General features: G+C 41.3%; 1 long non-coding RNA gene across 1 annotated transcript in view; it reads left to right on the forward strand.

Annotated features, from left to right (window-relative positions):
- LOC105612031 (uncharacterized) overlaps positions 1-20936 on the forward strand; it is a 70636-nt gene that overhangs the window by 41458 nt on the left and 8242 nt on the right. Inside the window, exon 2 of the long non-coding RNA XR_001435023.4 lies at positions 17741-17892. This is a non-coding gene — a long non-coding RNA (uncharacterized LOC105612031). The remainder of the gene's footprint in view (positions 1-17740; positions 17893-20936) is intronic.

The raw sequence follows: 20936 nt of genomic DNA on the forward strand, positions 1-20936 counted from the left end.
CTAGGAGAGGGCATGGCAACCCACTCTAGTATTCTTACCTGGAGAATCCCCATGGACAGAAGAATCTGGTGGGCTACAGTCCATGGGGTTGCAAAGAGTCAGACATGACTGAGCAACAGCACAGCACATTTTAGCCACAAACAAAAGTAATAATAAAAACGAAACAGGCTGGAGGCTAGAGCCACCTCCTCTGTGTCAGTATTACAAATGTCACTTGGAATGGGCCTTTTCTGCATGTAGATTTGGAAGTGAAAACTGACCATGGGACATGAGGCAGAAGTGAGGTGGCATAGGAAAAGCCCAAACAGGAGAGTGATTGTCTGGGGTGATCTGGATTATTCATCTGTCCAGCAGTTCTCCTCCTGTCCTGTCCTACCTCACACAGTGACAATTTTCTTCCCTCCATCCCTTGAGGAGCAAGGCCATTCTTCTCTGCTTGCACAGCAGAGGAGTGCAGCCACCCCATACAGACCTCTGGCCTTACTCTTTCCTTCACAAATATCACTAGGTCTTGCTGGAAGGATATGTCAGTCTGGAAAATAAGTAGCTTCCAAGTCTCCACCTGGCCACAATGTTCAAAGTTCCAGTTCCACAGAAAGATGGAGAGTCTTCCTTACTACTCTTGGTCTAGCAAAGTCTCTTACCCCTGAGGTGAGAGAAAAGAACCTACAAAACCTCGGCTTCGATAAGCCCTGCTGCTGCTGCTGCTAAGTCACTTCAGTAGTGTCTGACTCTGTCTGACCCCATAGACAGCAGCCCACCAGGCTCCCCCGTCCCTGGGATTCTCCAGGCAAGAACACTGGAGTGGGTTGCCATTTCCTTCTCCAATGCATGAAAGTGAAAAGTGAAAGGGAAGTCACTCAGTCGTGTCCAACTCTTCGCAACCCCATGGACCACAGCCTACCAGGCTCCTCTGTCTATGGGATTTTCCAGGCAAGAGTACTGGAGTGCGGTGCCATCGCCTTCTCCGTCGATAAGCCCTAGTATTGGCTAATCGTCTCCTCCAAAACTCACACATTAGAGTCCTGAACCCCAGTACATTAAAATGTGACTGCATTTGGAGACTGTGTCTTAAAAGAGGTGATTAAAGTCAAATGAGTTCATTGGGGTAGGCCCTAACCCAACCTGACTGGTGTCCTTATAAAAGAGGAGATTCAAAGCACAAACACATACAGAAGAAGGATAATGTGAAGAGAGAGGGAGAAGAGAGATACAAGCCAGGCAGAGAGACCTCAGGAGAAACCAGTCCTGCTGACTCTTTGTTCTTGGACTTCCAGCCTCCAGAGCTGTGAGAAAATTAATTTCTGTTGTTTAAAGCAAATGGCCTTTGGTGGCTTTGTTAAGTGAAAGAAAGTGAAAGTGTTAGTTGCTCAATTGCGTCTGACTCTTTGTGACTCCCATGGACTGTAGCTCTCCAGGCTCCTCTGTCCATGAAGTTCTCCAGACAAGGATACTGGAGTGGGTTTTCATTCCCTTCTCCAGGGGATCTTCCCAACCCAGGGATCGAACCCAGGTCTCTTGCATTGCAGGCAGATTCTTTACCAGATGGGCCCCCAGGGAAGCCCCCAGTGGCTTTGTTATGGCAACCCTAAAAAAAAATACAAGTCCCCAAAGAGAGGAACTTCGGGGTTTCCTTTCAAGCACAGAGTCAACCCAGGCCCTAGGGTAAGAGAGACCCTTCAACAAGTGGCTTTGTCCTTCTGTGTCTCCAGTTCTTCATCCATAAAATATGGATAATAACAATTAATACTTAACTTCAAATGTTGTTATAAGAATTAATTAAGATAATGAATATAAAGAACCACCCACACAGCAAACACTTAAGGATTGTTTGCTATAATTATGACTCAGAATGAAGACCAGACCTTCAACCTTCTTGTGACTCCTCAAGGCATCCATATTCAGTAAATTCCCAATAAATAAAGGAATAGATATTCCTGGGATGAACAGTCTCTACAGAAGAGAAATTAGATGCAATATTCGTGAAAAATAATGGGTTCATAGAGCTTCCTGAAAAGTTGATATTTTGAATCACTGACCATCTAGCCGTTAAAACAAGCATAAATAAAATACAGGTCATGGTCTAAGACAAATAGGAGTCACCCATTTAAAATAAATGGAAATGGGGCTCTAACAGTGTTCACAGACCATTATTTAGCTGCTGATACATACACAAAATATCGTATAAAATAAAGCGTAGTTAGACCCAGAAACTATACCCACACACAGATACACACACACACACACATATAAAATCATCTAGCAAATGCTACAACCTCAGAGAGAAAAATAAGAAGCAAGGGACTGTGCTTGATTTTGCATTAATATGTGACATTTTCTACCTCCGGAAAGTTCAGAGCTGTGGTGCTGTTTTATTGTTTAGGGTTCATGCTTGCATATGCGTGTGTGTGTGGGTGTGTGTGTGTGTGGGTGTGTGTGTGTGTGTGTGTCTTGCCTTTTTTCTCCATATGCGTTACAGTTGGATGTAATGATTGTGAGTAAAGTTAATTCTTAGAAAGGAGCAGTCTTGCCTTATACATATTAATAAGTGCTTTCTTTGAGAAGCAGTGACAGCCCTTGATACATTTTGACGAAAATGAAAGGGGAAAAAAAAGCCGGCACCACTATTAAGAACACCCCTGAGGTGATGGAGAGCCACATCTTTGATACATCAGCTCTTGGTCTCAATGCACACACTTATTAACTCACCTGTGCACCAAGAATTAGAATGAGCTCCTTCTCTAGACACATATTCTTAACAGCGGTCCCAACAGACATCCTGGAACCAAAAGCAGGGCTTCCATGTGGGCTGTGGTGTAATTTTCTCACAGTCTCACAGTACAGTTTGTACCGACAGCATCTCTCAGCAGATTAGAGACAGGCAGCGTGGAAGTGATCGTTAAAAAGCTCGGCAAGGCCAAAAGGGTGGAAAAAAATATCTCAGCTCCCAGCAAAACACTCTCCTTTACTAAGAGAAGGGCACAAGGTTGTACCTTCCAAATTATTGCCTCAAAGATACCAAACTATCTGAAATAGATACACAGAGACAAATGAGTGCCGGCTCCAGATATCCACATTTATATGACTGCTGTGCCTTTTCCTCCCGGAGACTCCAAGTGCTTTGCAAACACTGTCTCATTAATCCCCTCCAACTCCCTGAGAGGAAGCTGGGTGATGGCAAGTATTATTAGGCCACTGTAGTTAGAGAAGCAGGAGCACAAAGAAACCCAACGATGTGCTGAAAGGATTCAGGAAAGAAGTGCTTCGACTCTCAGGACAAAAGCATCTGCTGCAACAGGATGGTAATTTAGAAGAAATACTGAAAAAAGAAAGGGGATGCAAAATAACTGATACATATTTTATCTTTCCTTTGCTGTCTTGCAGGAGTGTGTTAGTCAAGATGCTTGGAAGGCACAGCCTTGAGCCATTCTGACTGCAAGGGGTCACACCCTACTTTGACCCCAACCTGGGGTCAGTGCATAGCCCACTCTTTGAATTTAGGCTTGACTACATGATTCACTCTGGATAATGGGGTATGGGTGAAATTGTGTCAGTTCTGGCCTTTGGCATTAGAAGTTTTGTGTGTTTCCGCCTTCCTTTTTGACCACCACCATGGAAAGAATATGTGCCAGCTTACCTCCTTTTCCAAGGATGATGAGAGACACAAAGAGCTGAGCTACCCAGACTCAGGATGAGAAGTGGGGCTATCTCAGATCTTGCAGCCTGAAGCAGAACTGCCCAGAAAACCCAACCCAGATCAGCTGAACTTCAGTCAATGCACAATGTATAAACATAAGTGATACAGTCACACACAAAAGATTGTGCAGCTTGTTGTGCAGCAGTAGCAAACCAGTGGAGTTAGCTATTATTGTTACTGTTTATTTTTGGAAAACAGGAGCACTATTAAGCGGACAAAGAGCAAACAGACTCTTTAAGCCAGGCGATTGTTACGAATCTTACTGCACCTCCATCCCCAAGTCCCCTGCAGTCACAAGCCCTGGGACCCCTAAGCCTCCTGCAGAAGACAAGATTGTTTCTCGGGCTGGCCCCCTTTTCCAGTGTTCCTGCAATCAGCCTTCATCGTGGTGTGTCCCTTTCTTGTGAATCCAAGAACATTGACTAATACACTCCTGAAAAACAGCAAAGAGAAGAGGTAGAGCCAGTATTCACACCCGGAGGTGTATGTTTCAGAGCACATGTTCTAATAGACTGAGTAATACTGGTTATTGGAGTTAAGCCATGTTTTCCATTTAACACCCTTCATTCAAAGTCTCTTCAAAACATCAGCTTTGTATTATACTGCCTTGAGGAATGAGAAAAGGTTGAGATCACCCTTAAGTGGAGCTGGGTGCAACAGAAAATAGAAGATGAAGGCAGGTCATGATTTGAAGTTGGAGATGGAGTGTGGGAGGCAAAGCAACTGCCACAGAACATAACTGGCCTTTCCCACCCTGTCTCCCTAGCCTGCCTCACCAGAAGTCCTCAGGTTTTTTAAATAGTCTTATACATCCTGCAGCTATATGTGCAACAGAGACTCCAATTACTTTAATTGGATGTTTAGTAAAACATTTCCACCCTAAGATACTGGAGACTTACATACCGTTGGGTGCCCTTGGAAGTAACTTGAAATTCTTCAAGCCCATGAGACTCTATAATCATCTGAAAAGTCTAAAGAGATAAGACTATAATATCTAACCACGTTGAGGAACAAGACTACTCCATCTCAAACTCACATGTGTTTCTACTCCTCTACTATCCTAGAGGTTCAAGTGTATACCACTATAAAAATTAGGACTCCATTCTGCTAATAATGGAAAACCTAAAACAATGGGATACTATTTCTCAGAGATATTTAAATACTTTTAATTAGCCAGACTTTTGAGCATTACTTTACTAGTGTGTGAGATGAATGCAATTGTGCAGTAGTTTAAGCATTCTTTGCCATTACCTTTCTTTGGGACTGGAATGAAAACTGATGTTTTCCAGTCCTGTGGCCACTACTGAGTTTTCCAAATTTGCTGACATTCTCCAAGCCAGGTTTCAGCAATAATGAACCGTGAACTTCCAGATGTTCAAGCTGGTTTTAGAAAAGGCAGAGGAACCAGAGATCAAATTGCTAACATTCGCTGGATCATCAAAAGAGCAAGAGAGTGCCAGAAAAACATCTGTTTCTGCTTTTTGACTATGTCAAAGCCTTTGACTGTGTGGATCACAATAAACTGTGGAAAATTCTGAAAGAGATGGGAATACAGAGCACCTGACCTGCCTCTTTAGAAACCTATATGCAGGTCAGGAAGCAACAGTTAGAACTGGACATGGAAAAACAGACTGGTTCCAAATAGGAAAAGGAGTACATCAAGGCTATATATTGTCACCCTGCTTATTTAATTTCTATGTAGAGTACATCATGAGAAACACTGGGCTGAAAGAAGCACAATCTGGAATCAAGATTGCTGGGAGAAATATCTATAACCTCAGATATGCAGATGACACCACCCTTATGGCAGAAAGTGAAGAAGAACTAAAGAGCCTCTTGATGAAAGTGAAAGAGAGTGAAAATGTTGTCTTAAAGTTCAACATTCAGAAAACGAAGATCATGGCATCTGGTCCCATGACTTCATGGAAAATAGAGGGGAAACAGTGGAAGCAGTGGCTGACTTTATTTTTCTGGGCTCCAAAATCACCACAGAATGGTGATTGCAGCCATGAAATTAAAAGACGCTTACTCCTTGGAAGGAAAGTTATGACCAACCTAGACAGCATATGAAAAAGCAGAGACATTACTTTGTCAACAAAGGTCCATCTAGTCAAGGCTATGGTTTTTCCAGTAGTCATGTATGGATGTGAGAGTTGGACTATAAAGAAAGCTGAGCACAGAAGAATTGATGCTTTTGAACTGTGGTGTTGGAGAAGACTCTTGAGAGTCCCTTGGACTGCAAGGAGATCCAACCAGTCCATTCTAAAGGAAATCAGTCCTGGGTGTTCACTGGAAGGACTGATGTTGAAGCTGAAACTCCAATACTCTGGCCACCTGATGCGAAGAGCTGACTCATTTGAAAAGACCTGATGTTGGGAAAGATTGAAGGCAGGAGGAGAAGGGGATAACAGAGGATGAGATGGTTGAATGGCATCACTGACTCAATGGACATGAGTTTGGGTAAGCCCCAGGAGTTGGTGATAGACAGGGAGACCTGGAATGCTGCAGTTCATGGGGTCGCAAAGAGTCGGACATGACTTAGTGACTGGACTGAACTGAACTGAACTGAACTGAACTGAATTAGCCAGACAATACTGGGTTTCAAAAATGTTATTTTCAGTCATTGGCTCATTAATGACCCACTTGAGGAGAGAAAACAGCAAAAAGAAATGCTCTAGGCAAGAACCAATCTATTCATTCTGCACCACCACCATGGTATCACAACAAAGTTAACTTCTAAAACATTTCTCTTCAGAGCAAGGAGTGATCCTTGCTGCAAAGAAGCTTAAAATTTAGTAACTTCACTTCATAGCACAGGCTAGTTCATTCTCAAAATGGCAAATTCATTGGCAGTTTCTGGGGGCAATGGCTTGAACTTTCAAAAGCTAGGCTGAGAGCTCTGCGTGTCTCTAAGAATAAGTCTCCCATGAGTCTTCACACTGATGATCACCTTCCAGAATCTATAATAAATTATGGAAAAGGCATTAAAACATGAAACCCTTCAAAACAGTGAAAACTGCTGGGTAAGATGAACAGGGAGGAAAAAATGGAAACAGAGAAGAGCAGTACCTGCATTTGCAATTCGTAAAACTAAAAAGTCTCCTTTACTATGAGAAGCCTGTGGCAGATACGAACTTTCAACCTTTAGTTTTCTACTTCATTTTAAAAGGTTGATTGGAAGTTCTAACACGTCTTAAGTGTAAAGTAGTCATAAGAAGTGTTATTAAAATTCATGGGTCTTTTTAAAGAGTATTGCTCACTTGTGGCGGTATGACCACCATGAAATGTGATTTGTCAGGCCAGATGCCCCAGCCTTGATAGAGGCCATATCTCCCTTCATACAAGCTCACCTAACACTGCTCACATTTTACTTCACTGCTGTTCACTCCATTTAATTAAAGCCCGAGGCACCAAATAATCTATTTTAAAACTAATTCTATAACTAATTTACTTTAAGTAGGTATTATTGAGGAATTCAATCCTTACATGTAGCGGTTCTTAACTTTTTATTGTAGTGAACTTTAACACAAATGGTATGGTACCTAGAACCCGTGACTTGACACTCGTAAGCAGGTGCCCAGATGCACCAGCCTGCTAAAACAAAAAACATTCCTAGGCACTCTCTCCCAAGGAATTAAGCAAATGAAGCAAGTCAGGGTACACGGATCCATTTTCAAACTTGCTAAATCCACCCAAAGCCATGAATTGTTATAAAATCATTGGCAATTATCGTCATTTATCAGGTTCACCTTACAGTAGCAGAAATGGTATTGGATAATTAATTATACAGATCTTATGAACTTAAGTGGAACTGGAAAGAAGAAAACAGAACTACAAAAGGCCCAGAAACTTCTGAGAGAAAACACTCCTGGAGGATTCTGGGATTGAGAAAGATATAGTCCGTGGGGCCATATATTTAAATATATATTTTATCTAACATTTAATATTCGATACAGTTGTGGATCAGACTAATAGCAAGATGCTTAGAACTAATAATATCATATTCATAGATATATGAGCTATATCATAGAAATATATTTGGTTCCTCAATTTTAAAATGACAGCAGATGCTTTTTAATTTTTAAAATCCCTACTGGCTCAAAATATAACTCTTAATTCATAGTTATTTTACTTTTTCTCCAGTTCAGTTTGGTTCAGCTCAGTTGCTCAGTCATGTCCAACTCTTTGCGACCCCATGAATCGCAGCATGCCAAGCCTCCCTGTCCATCACCAACTCCCAGAGTTCACTCAGACTCATGTCCATTGAGTCAGCGATGCCATCCAGCCATCTCATCCTTTTTCATCCCCTTCTCCTCCTACCCCCAAACCCTCCCAGCATAAGAGTCTTTTCCAGTGAGTCAACTCTTTGCATGAGGTGGCAAAAGTACTAGAGTTTCAGCTTTAGGATCATTCCTTCCAAAGAAATCCCAGGGCTGATCTCCTTCAGAATGGGCTTGTGAGTGTCCTTGCAGTCCAAGGAACTCTCAAGAGTCTTCTCCAACACCGCAGTTCAAAAGCATCAATTCTTCAGTGCTCAGCTTTCTTCACAGTCCAACTCTCACGTCCGTACATGAACACTGGAAAAACCATAGACTTGACTGGACAGACCTTTGTTGGCAAAGTAATGTCCCTGCTTTTCAACATGCTATCCAAGTTGGTCATAACTTTTCTTCCAAGGAGTAAGCGTCTTTTAATTTCATGGCTGCAGTCACCATCCACAGTGACTTCAGAGCCCCAAAAAATAAAGACTGACACTGTTTTCACTGTTTTCCCATCTATTTCCCATGAAGTGATGGGACCAGATGCCATGATCTTCATTTTCTGAACGTTGAGCTTTAAGACAACTTTTTCACTTTCCACTTCCACTTTCATCAAGAGGCTTTTAGTTCCTCTTCACTTTCTGCCATAAGGGTGGTGTCATCTGCATATCTGAGGTTATGGATATTTCTCCCGGCAATCTTGATTCCAGCCTGTGCTTCTTCCAGCCCAGTATTTCTCATGATGGACTCTGCATAGAAGTTAAATAAGCAGGGTGGCATTATATAGCCTTGATGTACTCGTTTTCCTATTTGGAACCAGTCTGTTGTTCCATGTCCAGTTCTAACTGTTGCTTCCTGACCTGCGTACAGATTTCTCAAGAGGCAGGTCAGGTGCTCTGTATTCCCATCTCTTTCAGAATTTTCCACAGTTTATTGTGATCCACACAGTCAAAGGCTTTGGCATAGTCAATAAAGCAGAAATAGATGTTTTCTGGAACTCTCTTGCTTTTTAGATGATCCAGTGGATGTTGGCAATTTGATCTCTGGTTCCTCTGCCTTTCTAAAACCAGCTTGAACATCTGGAAGTTCACGGTTCACGTATTGCTGAAGCCTGGCTTGGAGAATTTTGAGCATTACTTTACTAGCATGTGAGATGAGTGCAATTGTGTTGTAGTTTGAGCCTTTTTTGGCATTGCCTTTTTTGGGGATTAGAATGAAAACTGACCTTTTCTAGTCCTGTGGCCACTGCTGAGTTTTCCAAATTTGCTGGTATATTGAGGGCAGCACTTCCACAGCATCATCTTTCAGGATTTGAAATAGCTCAATTGGAATTCCATCACCTCCACTAGCTTTGTTCATAGTGATGCTTTCTAAGGCCCACTTGACTTCACATTCCAAGATGTCTGGCTCTAGGTGAGTGATCACACCATCATGACTATCTTGGTCGTGAAGATATTTTCTGTACAGTTCTTCTGTGTATTCTTGCCACCTCTTCTTAATATCTTCTGCTTCTGTTAGGGAATGGCAAACCACTTCAGTATTCTTGTCTTGAGAACCCCATGAACAGTATGAAAATACAAAATGATAGAATACTGAAAGAGGAACTCCCCAGGACAGTAGGTGCCCAATATGCTACTGGAGATCTGTGGAGAAATAACTCCAGAAAAAATGAAGGGATGGAGCCAAAGCAAAAACAATACCCAGCTGTGGATTTGACTGGTGATAGAAGCAAGGTCCGATGCTATAAAGCGCGATATTGCATAAGAACCTGGAATGTCAGGTCCATGAATCAAGGCAATCTGGAAGTGGTCAAACAGGTGATGGCAAGAGTGAACATTGACATTCTAGGAATCAGTGAACTAAAATGGACTGGAATGGGTGAATTTAACTCAGATGACCAATATATCTACTACTGCGGGTAGGAATCCCTTAGAAGAAATGGAGTAGCCATCATGGTCACGAAAAGAGTCCGAAATGCAGTACTTGGATGCAATCTCAAAAACAACAGAATGATCTCTGTTCATTTCCAAGGCAAACCATTCAATATCACGGTAATCCAAGTCTAGGCCCCAACCAGTAATGCTGAAGAAGCTGAAGTTGAACAGTTCTATGAAGACCTACAAGACCTTTCAGAACTAACCGCCAAAAAAGATGTTCTTTTCATTATAGGGGACTGGAATGCAAAAGTAGGAAGTCAAGAAACACCTAGAGTAGCAGGTAAATTTGGCCTTGGAGTACGGAATGAAGCAGGGCAAAGACTAATAGAGTTTTGCCAAGAAAATGCACTGGTCATAGCAAACACCCTCTTCCAACACAAGAGAAGACTCTACACATGGACATCACCAGATGGTCAACACTGAAATCAGATTGATTATATTCTTTGCAGCCAAAAATGGAGAAGCTCTATACGGTCAACAACAACAACAAAAAATACCCAGGAGCTGACTGTGGCTCAGATCATGAACTCCTTATTGCCAAATTCAGAGTTAAATTGAAGAAAGTAGGGAAAACCCCTAGAACATTCAATTATGACCTAAATTAAATCCCTTATGATTATACAGTGGAAGTGAGAAATAGATTTAAAGGACTAGATCTGATAGATAGTGTGCCTGATGAACTATGGACAGAGGTTCGTGACATTGTACATCAAACAGGGATCAAGACCATCCCCATGGAAAAGAAATGCAAAAAAGCAAAATGGCTGTCTGAGAAGGCCTTACATATAGCTGTGAAAAGAAGAGAAGTGAAAAGCAAAGGAGAAAGGGAAAGATATAAGCATCCTAATGCAGAGTTCCAAAGAATAGCAAGAAGAGATAAGAAAGCCTTCCTCAGTGATCAATGCAAAGAAATAGAGGAAAACAACAGAATGGGAAAGACTAGAGATCTCTTTGAGAAAATTAGAGACACCAAGGGAACATTTTATGCAAGACGGGCTTGATAAAGGCCTTTTTCTCCACCTCCTCTTAAAATTGTTAAGAACAGATAAGCCCCATCACACTTTGAAGAGGTCTAAACCTTTCGAGCAGATATCCTGATGCATCTGCTTAGTAAATCAGAGCGAGAGCCCTGGGAGAGGTACATGCTGCAGCCACTTCCCTAAGTGAGTCACACTGAGAACTCAGGCAGAATTCTCGGACAGAGTCAGAGGCTAAGAACACACCTATTAAGTGGCTAGGCTCAAAGACAGATTTCAGGGAATGATCAAATATAGCGCAGAGCCCAGGATGTAGGTGTTACCTACTCGTGACATTTCCTTTATAGGAGAATTGAGAAGACTAATCCTGTGTTTCACAGAGATACATACAAAGATGGCTGTAGGAAGGCCTGAAGCTGGCAAGGGACACAGCAGTCTCCCAACTAGTCTAGAAGAAACTAAAACGATGAGCTCAACAAAATAAAGTGACAGGAATGGATCTGATCTAAACAAGAGAGCAAAGGCCACTGCAGAGACAAGAAGAAGGGTGTTCTCATGCTGACGGAGGACTAAATAATTGCATCTTTTCTATCTTAAAAAAAAAAAAAAACCCACTACATAGTTATGCATGGGATCTTTAAAAAATCAATACTATAGTATTGCAACATTCCACATTCTCTGCAGGATCAGCAGAATTGCTTTTGATGCTATTCTACTTTCCAGGTATGGGATGATATACGGCTAGGAAATAGTGAATCTTAATCATTAAAAGAGGTTTCATCAAAAATAATAAAAATAATCTTCCTCTCCTTTCCTTAGCAGTTGTGTGCAGCAATTAATAATGTGTTTGGATTTCTCAATATGTTATAATGGTAAATATTTTGACTCTCTTTGAGTCATTATAATTCTCAATTCACACAATCATTCTACTTTTATCAACCACCAGGATAACCTATTTTAAAGAGAAACATTTTTCTTTTTCAATTTATAGATCAAAACAAAGGAATTTTTATGTATTTGTTTTAAATAGAAAAACATTTTTGTTACTAAAGACAACTACCTTTTAAAAAGCAACTAAAGTGTAAACAGTATAGTTAAAATCTACCACTTGGCCTCCTAAAATATATATATATATAAATATAAAAATATATATATATATAAAACCTCAAAACTACAGTGTATTTAAGTCTCCTAAGGGAGAGCATCTTGAAGACTCATTTGGGACAAATTCTAGAATGCAGTTGTTAAGGGTATTATGGTTCTCATGTTTCCACAAGGCAAGAGATATAACTCTCCATCTGAGCAACCAGGACAGTTCAAGTGAAGCTCGACTGCTGGGTCTAAAGAGTTGAAATAAAGAGGAAAGGAAATCCGTGTGCTACTTGACCCTGTCAGGCAAAAGAAGATTCATAAGCCTATTATTTTATAAATGCAAGAAAGTGCATAAGAGCATAACTCATCTTCCAAGTCTCATTTATTAAAGTTAAGTGAAATCTTTTCTTTACAGAGCTCTTGCTCAAAATATTTTCCCTTCAATTTTTATGAATCGTCATTAGTTTTCATCTTTGAGCATATTGAGATGTATTTGGCAGTAGTTTACTAAATAGCATGATTTATTTCACAGGTGGGGAAGGCACATTTGTTAAATGTATTCATGGATTTTTCTCTTCTAAGGAACTCTATATTTTCCCTCTGCAGAAAATACACAGAAAATCTCATCACACAGAAAATCTCTGTTTCGTACTCTACACACATCTTCACAGTGACTAAAGGATGCTAGACTTTCTCAGACAGATAAATCTCTGGGATTCAAATACTCTTCTTCTTCAAAAGTAGGTCTGTTTGGGTCTACCAATTAAAATTGCCTTAGAAACTGTATGAGAAATTTTCTGCATACAGAATGTAATGTTAGAGACCACAAGCACATCTCAGTCCTGCATAGCCTACCCCCTAAATTAGAACAGAAACATGGGAGAACACTATAAAGAATGAAAATCAGATTCTTTTCTTCTGTTTAAGGAAACACATAGCTTTCTCTCAATGAATAAATACTTCGGTGCAATCATTGAAAACAAAATTTAAGCCCAAACTATTTATCCTAGACTCTGTAATATTATATATATATACTTATATATTTTGATGTACATTTATGTCAAAACTAAATTCATAATTTTTGTAAGGTAGGACAATACTATGGAATATTAATAAATTATTTTCTCCCCCACCAACCTGCCTATTAAAACATCTTTTTAATTCTGTGTCCCCTATCTCAGGGGAAGGGTAAAATCAAAAACATAATTTGGTTTCCGGAAGCCTAAACCCAATTAAGAGCTTATATTAGGTGCCTTGAAGAGTATTTCAACTGGGTTGGAGACAAGGAGGCAAGGTTCTTTCTCTTTTTATTTCTTGAGGGTTCTTGGGAAGGGGCAAGATCTGAGGAGCTATGTAGGCAAGAAAAAGACACATCTTAGCAAAAGACTTCCAGTGCCCAGAAGCCAAGTGAGTGCAGACAGTCATCCACAGATTCTCACTCTTCACTGGAGAGAGCACCATCCTTCACAGAGGCCCCAAAGGTAGTGACTGGGCAGAGTTCCTCCTGTACCAAGGGCTAAAGAGGATGTCTCATGAACAGCCACTCCTGGTTTGGCACTTCCCAGCAGGAGTGATGTCTCCATGTGCCTTGGACATGGCTCATTCCTTGTCTCACTCACTCTGAGCAAAGAACTACCAGCTCTTAACATCCCATAGCTCCAAGAGAAGGGCATGGAGCGCAAATCCCTAACAGGATGGGATAGTGCACCTATTTTGGGACACCATGAAGAGAGATGGTAGTCATCCATACCCTTCACATGCATTTTATTTGGGCCTGTTAAAATTCACTTCAAGCAAGTATTCTCCATTCTAGAGACTACAACTTGTCCCCACTCCCACCTAGGAAGCCTGCTGTGTTAAGGAAGAATATCGATGGAGGATTTAACATTCTTCGTGCATGCTTAGTCACTTAGTCAGGGCCAACCCTTTGCGACCCAGTGGACTGTAGCCCACCACACTCCTCTGTCCATGGAATTCTCCATGCACAAATACTGGAGTGGTAGCCATTCCCTTTTCCAGGGGATCTTCCTGATCCAGGGATCACCAGGCCTCCTGCAGATAACCTCAAATGCACAAAATGCCATGTGAAGAATAAAGATCATAATTTGACCTTGTAGAAGATCCCTGTAAACAAACATGGCTACTTGTCCTGGGGACTTCACACTGCGGTGTGGGCTGAGAGGAAGAAGACAAAGATGCGGCCTCAGCTGCACACACACCACACACCCCAGGTCTTAAAACATGTTTTCCCCTCCCTCCCTGCACCATATTTCTTCAGTGTATCTGGCGCTTTGCTGCTCTGTGACACAGGCACCTCAGCAGCTACAAGGCTAAAGTTCCAATAACTGAATATCTTTCAAGGAAGAAAAAAAAAAGAAATGATTAAGTGATATATTCTTCACATAGGAAGTAAAAAACTGTGTCTCTGACTTTACCTTTGAAGCCCTGGTCTTCAGAGATGTTAGAGTCCATTCACGAACACATATAAGGGGCTTCCCTGGTGGCTCAGAGGTTAAAGTGTCTGCCTCCAACGTGGGAGACCCAGGTTTGATCCCTGGGTCAGGAAGATCCCCTGGAGAAGGCAATGGCAACCCACTCCAGTATTCTTGCCTGGAGAATCCCATGGACGGAGGAGCCTCGTAGGCTCCAGTCCACGGGGTCACAAAGAGTCAATCACGACTGAGTGACTTCACTCACTCACTTCACTCATGAACATAAATACTGAATTTCTGAGATAGATGACAGCCACACAACCACACATATTGCACACAATCCATTTGTCTTCTGGAGAGCTTGCCACACTGAATTATTTAGTTTTCATTATTTTTGATTTTGTAAAGGTTAGATGTTAGACGCTGATAGTGATATTAGAGAGGATGAAGAAATCAATCTTAAAGTCATTCTCAAGTGGAATGAGAAAAGCAGTTTGTCAAAGTTGGTCCAGTAAGCGCCGCCTTCTCTCCAACCCTGAAAGCATTTGACTCAAAAATTACAAATGTATCAAAATGTCTCCCCGGGCAACACTGTCTTTGGGAATTCTGTGGGCTCTTTCAGCAACAGCCAGCTCACTCACTCACTAATTCACTCATTTTTTTTTACATTCATATGTTGAGCAAGTGCATGTAGACGTCTAGAAGGTCTGCAGAAAGACAAATGCCTGAGCTGCAGCTTTCAGATCAAGTAAGCGCCTACCAGGTGGCCAGCGGGAAAGAGGAACAATTCCAAGCAGGGAAAGGAGCATCTGCAAAAGACAAGGCACAGCAGAGCATGCTGGGAAAACTCCAAGTGCTTCAGGATTGATGCACCAGAGAGTGCCAGGGTTGGAGACCCAAGGAAGATGTGGCTGGAAGTGGCAGAGGAGCCAGATCACAAAGAGCCTTTTAGGCTATGCAACGAAATTAGCAAGATCTCTGAGGCCGCAATGGGGCAAGGCTAAGACAGGCAGAACTATCAGAAGGTTGTTGCTGACAGTGACAGAAAGAATACATATTTAGTATTTGACGCTCTGAAAAATTCCAGTGATAAAGTAAACGCTGATTCTTCACATCACGTGATCACAATTTCAGGCTTTGCTCTGTCTCCCATCCAAATGGAATATGACTTACCTGGTCCACTCTGCAGATTTTTAACTTGAATGTCAGTGTGGGTCCAACAGGTACAGACACTTCACAAATAAATTGGTAACTTGGAAACTTATAAAGGCAGCCAAGAAAATTAATTGAGAAAACTCTGAAATGAACTATACAGAGTTTACCAAAGAATTAACCAGTACAAAAACAAACCAGAAATATCTTGTAAATGTCTAAGGTAATTCTGGGGTAATTCATGGCTTCCTCAGGGAGCCATTGGTGAATTTCCTAACCAATTAAAATATTGTAGGAGGGGAAGTATTCACGTCCCTTTCCAGCAGGCTTCCAGTTCTCAAAGGAGAGCTGCCTGCAGTTCCTTCTGTGTTGGGTACTGCATCACAGCCTCAGAGCCCAAAGATATCCCATACCATCCAGGTGGCAGGTCCCTTCCTTGTGTTGGTGCTAGTGGTAACACCAAACTCTTGGTGTCTTTCTGAATAATTGATCCAAGATCCAATACCAGGACAAAAAGTTTAGATCAACTGCATTTCTAAAACATTAGCTATCTGTGCTATGCTAACAAAGGATTCATGCACATGACAGGAAGTCAGGGCACAGAACTCTTACCCTGAAAATTCAATATGAAATGTGCCTAGAAATGCCAACTCCTCTCTTGCCTCTAAGCAAGAGAGGAGGGGATCTTAAGTGAGCCTTTCTGGCTTTTGCAAAGAAGAGAGCATATTCTGCTCTGAGCTTCAACTAGAGTTTTCCTTCTATTACCTGAAAGTCTCCATCATGCTTTCTTCCAGTGGCATCCTAACACCCACCACCAACCACAACTACTGAGCCATTGTATGTCCTGTAACATACCCTCCAGGCTCCCCATCTCTAAACTGGAGAAAGCAGAGCTTACCCCTAACCCCTAGCACTAAGATGACCATTTCATGGAAAGTAAAACAGGAAGCCAAGAATTTCCTTACCCATGGTCAACAAAACCAGATGTTTTGCTACCAGTGGTCACCATAAAAGTCTTTTCTATGAAGCTCCAAATTCTAAGTCTGTCCTGTAATTACAGAAAAGCAGCATTAAAGGATGAGTGAAGTTAGGATACTGACCCAACCCACAGATACGTTATAAACTGCTAAATGACAAGCACCCAGCTGCCCACTATCTGAGCAAAACAGGCACAACTTTTGGCAGCTTCTTTAAACCTCCTGTGGGAGGGATGCAGGGCAAGCAGAAAGCCTTAATCACTGACGCCAATTCTGGCGATGCATTTGATAGCAAAGTCTCTCCCCTTCATGCATGCATTAAGGTGGCAGCTAGAAGAGAAGCAGATTTTTCCTGTGGGCGGAAACCATATGCTTCTGGGCAACAGCAGAGATAAAATTCAGCTCTGTCGCAGCCTGCTTTGCTCAACTCCCTTTCCAGCCTCCTCATTTCAGATGAGTTCCCAGGTATGAACTGACTGCAGACCTTTCTTTGCCCTAAGAGCTGGGTTTTGAAACAGAGAGGTTGCTGAGGCATGTCTCCGCTCAGTTTGATGGATCCATAGAGTGGTTATTTAAATGGGCTGTTGTTCCAGGCTTGTCTGGAATGTCTGTAAAGCATATGACAGAATTCTCCATTTCTCCTGAATTCCCCAATTTTTTTCGGTCAGTTAAGAAGAGGCGAGCTTTTTTTAATAAATAAATAAATAAATCACCCAGCAAAAGCTTTTGTGAGACCTGTCTCTAAACTCCAAGTCTGTGCGAAAGTCAGGTAGAGAAGGCTGTCTCTCTGACAAGCAGTCATTATGTGGAAAAGCATGTATGTCACCGGACATGAGCTACAAGTTGACGATTGAGGAGCAATGTTCTTGATACAGTTTACTTTTCCTAGAATAAGTGTTCTAATTAACTCAAGGAAAAATTATTTCAGATCTCTGACTCAAAATTCAATCCTCCCTCAATTCATTTGGCTGCAGATTAATTTGCCCGAGGACAAGCGCTTCAACCAACTACCCTCACAGATCTGAAACAAGTGAAGAGGAACTGGGATTGGCAGGCAGCCCTTCTCTGTTAAAAGTCAGACCTGACTACCCTCCTTTTCCTGAGGCAATAGTGATTCCTTCCAGGGACTTCACAAAGATCTCAGAGAGAATTCTTCTTCACATGTTTTGGGATGGGATCAGGGTAGGCTTTTCTAAAAAAAAATTTTTTTTTTTCAGGCAAAGCAATCTGTGTCAGATGTTGCCATGTAAGAGCCAGTTTGAATTGCACCTCATTACGAAATCTCCCCAAGCCTGCGTCAGTACGGCTCCATCAATTGCCCTGGCCTCTGGTTCTTAAATCGTATCCATCCATTATATTAAACTAAGAGGTAAGTTTTAGAAAGTTTTCCTTAGCCATTTGTATCAACTTACTGCCTCAAAAACTTGCAAAATATAAACATAGCAAATTTTTCTTTATCTTTGCTTATTTAAAGGATAAATATTGATTTTTTTTCAGCCATTTGGGTCATTCAAGCAAATTTCCTTTTTTCCAAATTAACAAACAAATGGAATAAAAATTGACTTATGCCTTTCCCAACCCTCCACCTGCTAAATAATCTGAAGTTTGAATAGCAGTGTCCACACACCCACAGTGCACACCACTGAGTCCATGAGGGACAGACTCAGCACCCAGGAGCTACGCACATGTCACAGGGCATGTGCCAAATGAAATTGCTCACAAAGTAAAGAGCTTTTAAAACAGAGCAAGTTGATGCTTCTGAAGAGCAATGTATATACAGAATTACGATACAGTTACTAGGAAGACTGGAGGTCTGCCCCCAGGGCCTCACAACATCTTGCTTAAACTTCCTGCAATGCCACCATTAAACATGCATGGCTTTAAATTGACAAATCCTTATAGTGAAAATATTTTATCAGTGATTTCAAACACTTGGGAATCCTGGAATGTTTTGAGAATCAAATGAAAATGATGGATCCTTTCTACAGAATAAGGGACATAGATCCCCAAATACAGAAACTTACATATAATTTTAGGGGTTTATAAACCCCAGGTTAATAAACCCAATTCCAGTGGCAGCTGATGTAATCAGAGATTTTCTCTCCATATGTAACTGAGATAAGCCATTGACAGAGAAAGTGGATGGGGGGATGTGGGGGGATGATGGAGGAACCAGGTCCATGAGCACAAATGGACCAAAACAAGTTTTCAGGAAGAAGGATGGGTAAAGAAGAAACTCCACCTCAGACATGTCTTAGAGCCAACTTGGCACATATGTAATGTGCTTTTTAAAAAGTTCTGTTTGTGGGACAAATTGAGAGAGTAGCATTGAAATATATACATTACCATATGTAAAGTAGATAGCCAGTGGGAATTTGCTGTATGATGCAGGGAGCTCAAACCCTGTGCTCTGTGACAACCTAGAGGGGTGGGATGGGGTGGGAGGTGAAAGGGAGGTTCAGCAGGGAGACATACATATACCTATGGCTAATTCATGTTGATGTATGGCAGAAAGCAACACAATATTGTAATTATCCTCCAATTGGAGATAATGTTTTAAGTTCTGTTGTCATGATTACTATGACATTATTCTTTTCATTGAAGTATAGTTGATTCACAATGCTTCTGGTATACAACAAAGTAATTCAGTTTCATATAAATAACATAATGTGAATGTTCTTTTTCAGATTCTTTTCCATTACAGTTTATTATGAGGCATTGAATATGGTTCCCTGTGCTATACAGCAGGTCCTTGTTGTCTGTCTATTTTATACATAGTAGTGTGTTTCTGTTAAACCCAAATCCCTATGACATTATTTTTGTACTTATTTTTCAGATGATGACTTTAAGTCAAAGAGACGGCTTCTGCCCAGGCGCACTGTGAATCTTTGGCAGGGCAGCTTTTATAGTCCCTGGTTGTTGAGCTAAATCATAAGCAGTCAGGAGGTGATCCTAAAATCAGAGCTGGATGAGGAATCTGTGTGATGTCCTCGCTGCCTGTTCAGGCATCGTGCATCTTACCAGGGACAGCGTAATTGAGAGGGAAGAGAGTGGACACCTTCCTGGCGCTTCTTTTTTCTAAGGAGGTTGTCAAGAGTGGAAGGGCAGTAGTAATAGCATTAGTGTGTGATGCTGAATTTTTTATCTGTAAAGAGAGGCTTCTAGGAGTACAACAAAATATCATGTTTGTATGCTTCGGGATAAATTACTGAAGAGTCATAAATCCTGTTCTATTTTCTTATTTTTTTAGACACAAAAAGATTACCTTGAAAGACATTTAAAATCAGAGAGCTTGGATGAAGCTAAAGTTTCCGAGGAAGTTATGCCCAAGAACTGGCATTACAGCATTAACCCTTATCTTTAGACTCGGGTCATCCCTGTTATCTCATTGTCTAAATGTACCAGAAGCTTCTTTTCTTTCCTTTAAAGATTTAGACTTTCACAAAGAATTTTACAGGTTCAAAGCACAGAGCACTGTAACTTGGCCGACTTGTGATATGTTCCACCTTCCCCCGGCAGTGGAGACTGAGAACCTTTTAAGACAGAATGAGTTCGATATGTGAAGAGAGAATGAAAGAAAAATCCACAGCAGCTACCCTCCCTGAGAGCTGTGGCTGGGAATTCAGTAGAGGAGGAGATGCGTGTGCTGCAAATAGAAACTCTACTGAGAAGAAAAACCAAGCCTCCGTCTGCCTTGTGAGATCCCGGCCTGTGTTGGTTGGAAGTGAGGCCTATGGTGAATCCTTGGCCCAGAGATAAACACAGAAGGATGCAAAATTAAGAGCAACCTAAGCAAAATGGGGAGTAATTTTCATGAGATGACAGGGCCTGTTTGACTTAGATAGCTACTGAGAAATGGAGAGAGTCAAAAGGAATGGCTATGCTGGGAGAAAGCGATCAAGACACACGTGTCAGAGAGGTGTCACATTGATTCAGACAGACTGTAATCTTTTTCCCTTTTTTAAAAAAAACATTGATAGAGTGGATAGTTTGATATCCACTCTGAAACTATCAATTTAACAGCCACTGAAGCACGGAGTAACGAGATGTCAGAGTTTTCCAGTCAGCCTTCAGGCTTGTTGAAAGTTCTACCCATGAAAGAACTGGAAATTGGAGGGAGGAAGGAACAGCTAGATGTTTTTTTTTTTTTTTAAAGAAACACAAAGAAGACGTGCGAGATTCATCTTTTGCAAGCAAGAAAAGTCTAAAACAAGGAATAGAAAGTCTAGCATGTTGTAAATCGTAATTGAAGGAGATGCTAATCGAGACTCCATTTGGAGGAGCAAAAACTTATATTTATTCCCCTCCTAGCTGAAACTGTTTTGTCTATGTATAACTGCACTTCTTGGATTTTATTTGGGATTTAGAATGCTAAAACGGAATTGAATTGCTCTTCAGACCAGAAAGCCGTAG

The sequence above is a fragment of the Ovis aries genome, chromosome 8, assembly GCF_016772045.2.
Source record: "Ovis aries strain OAR_USU_Benz2616 breed Rambouillet chromosome 8, ARS-UI_Ramb_v3.0, whole genome shotgun sequence".
Lineage (NCBI taxonomy): Eukaryota > Metazoa > Chordata > Mammalia > Artiodactyla > Bovidae > Ovis > Ovis aries.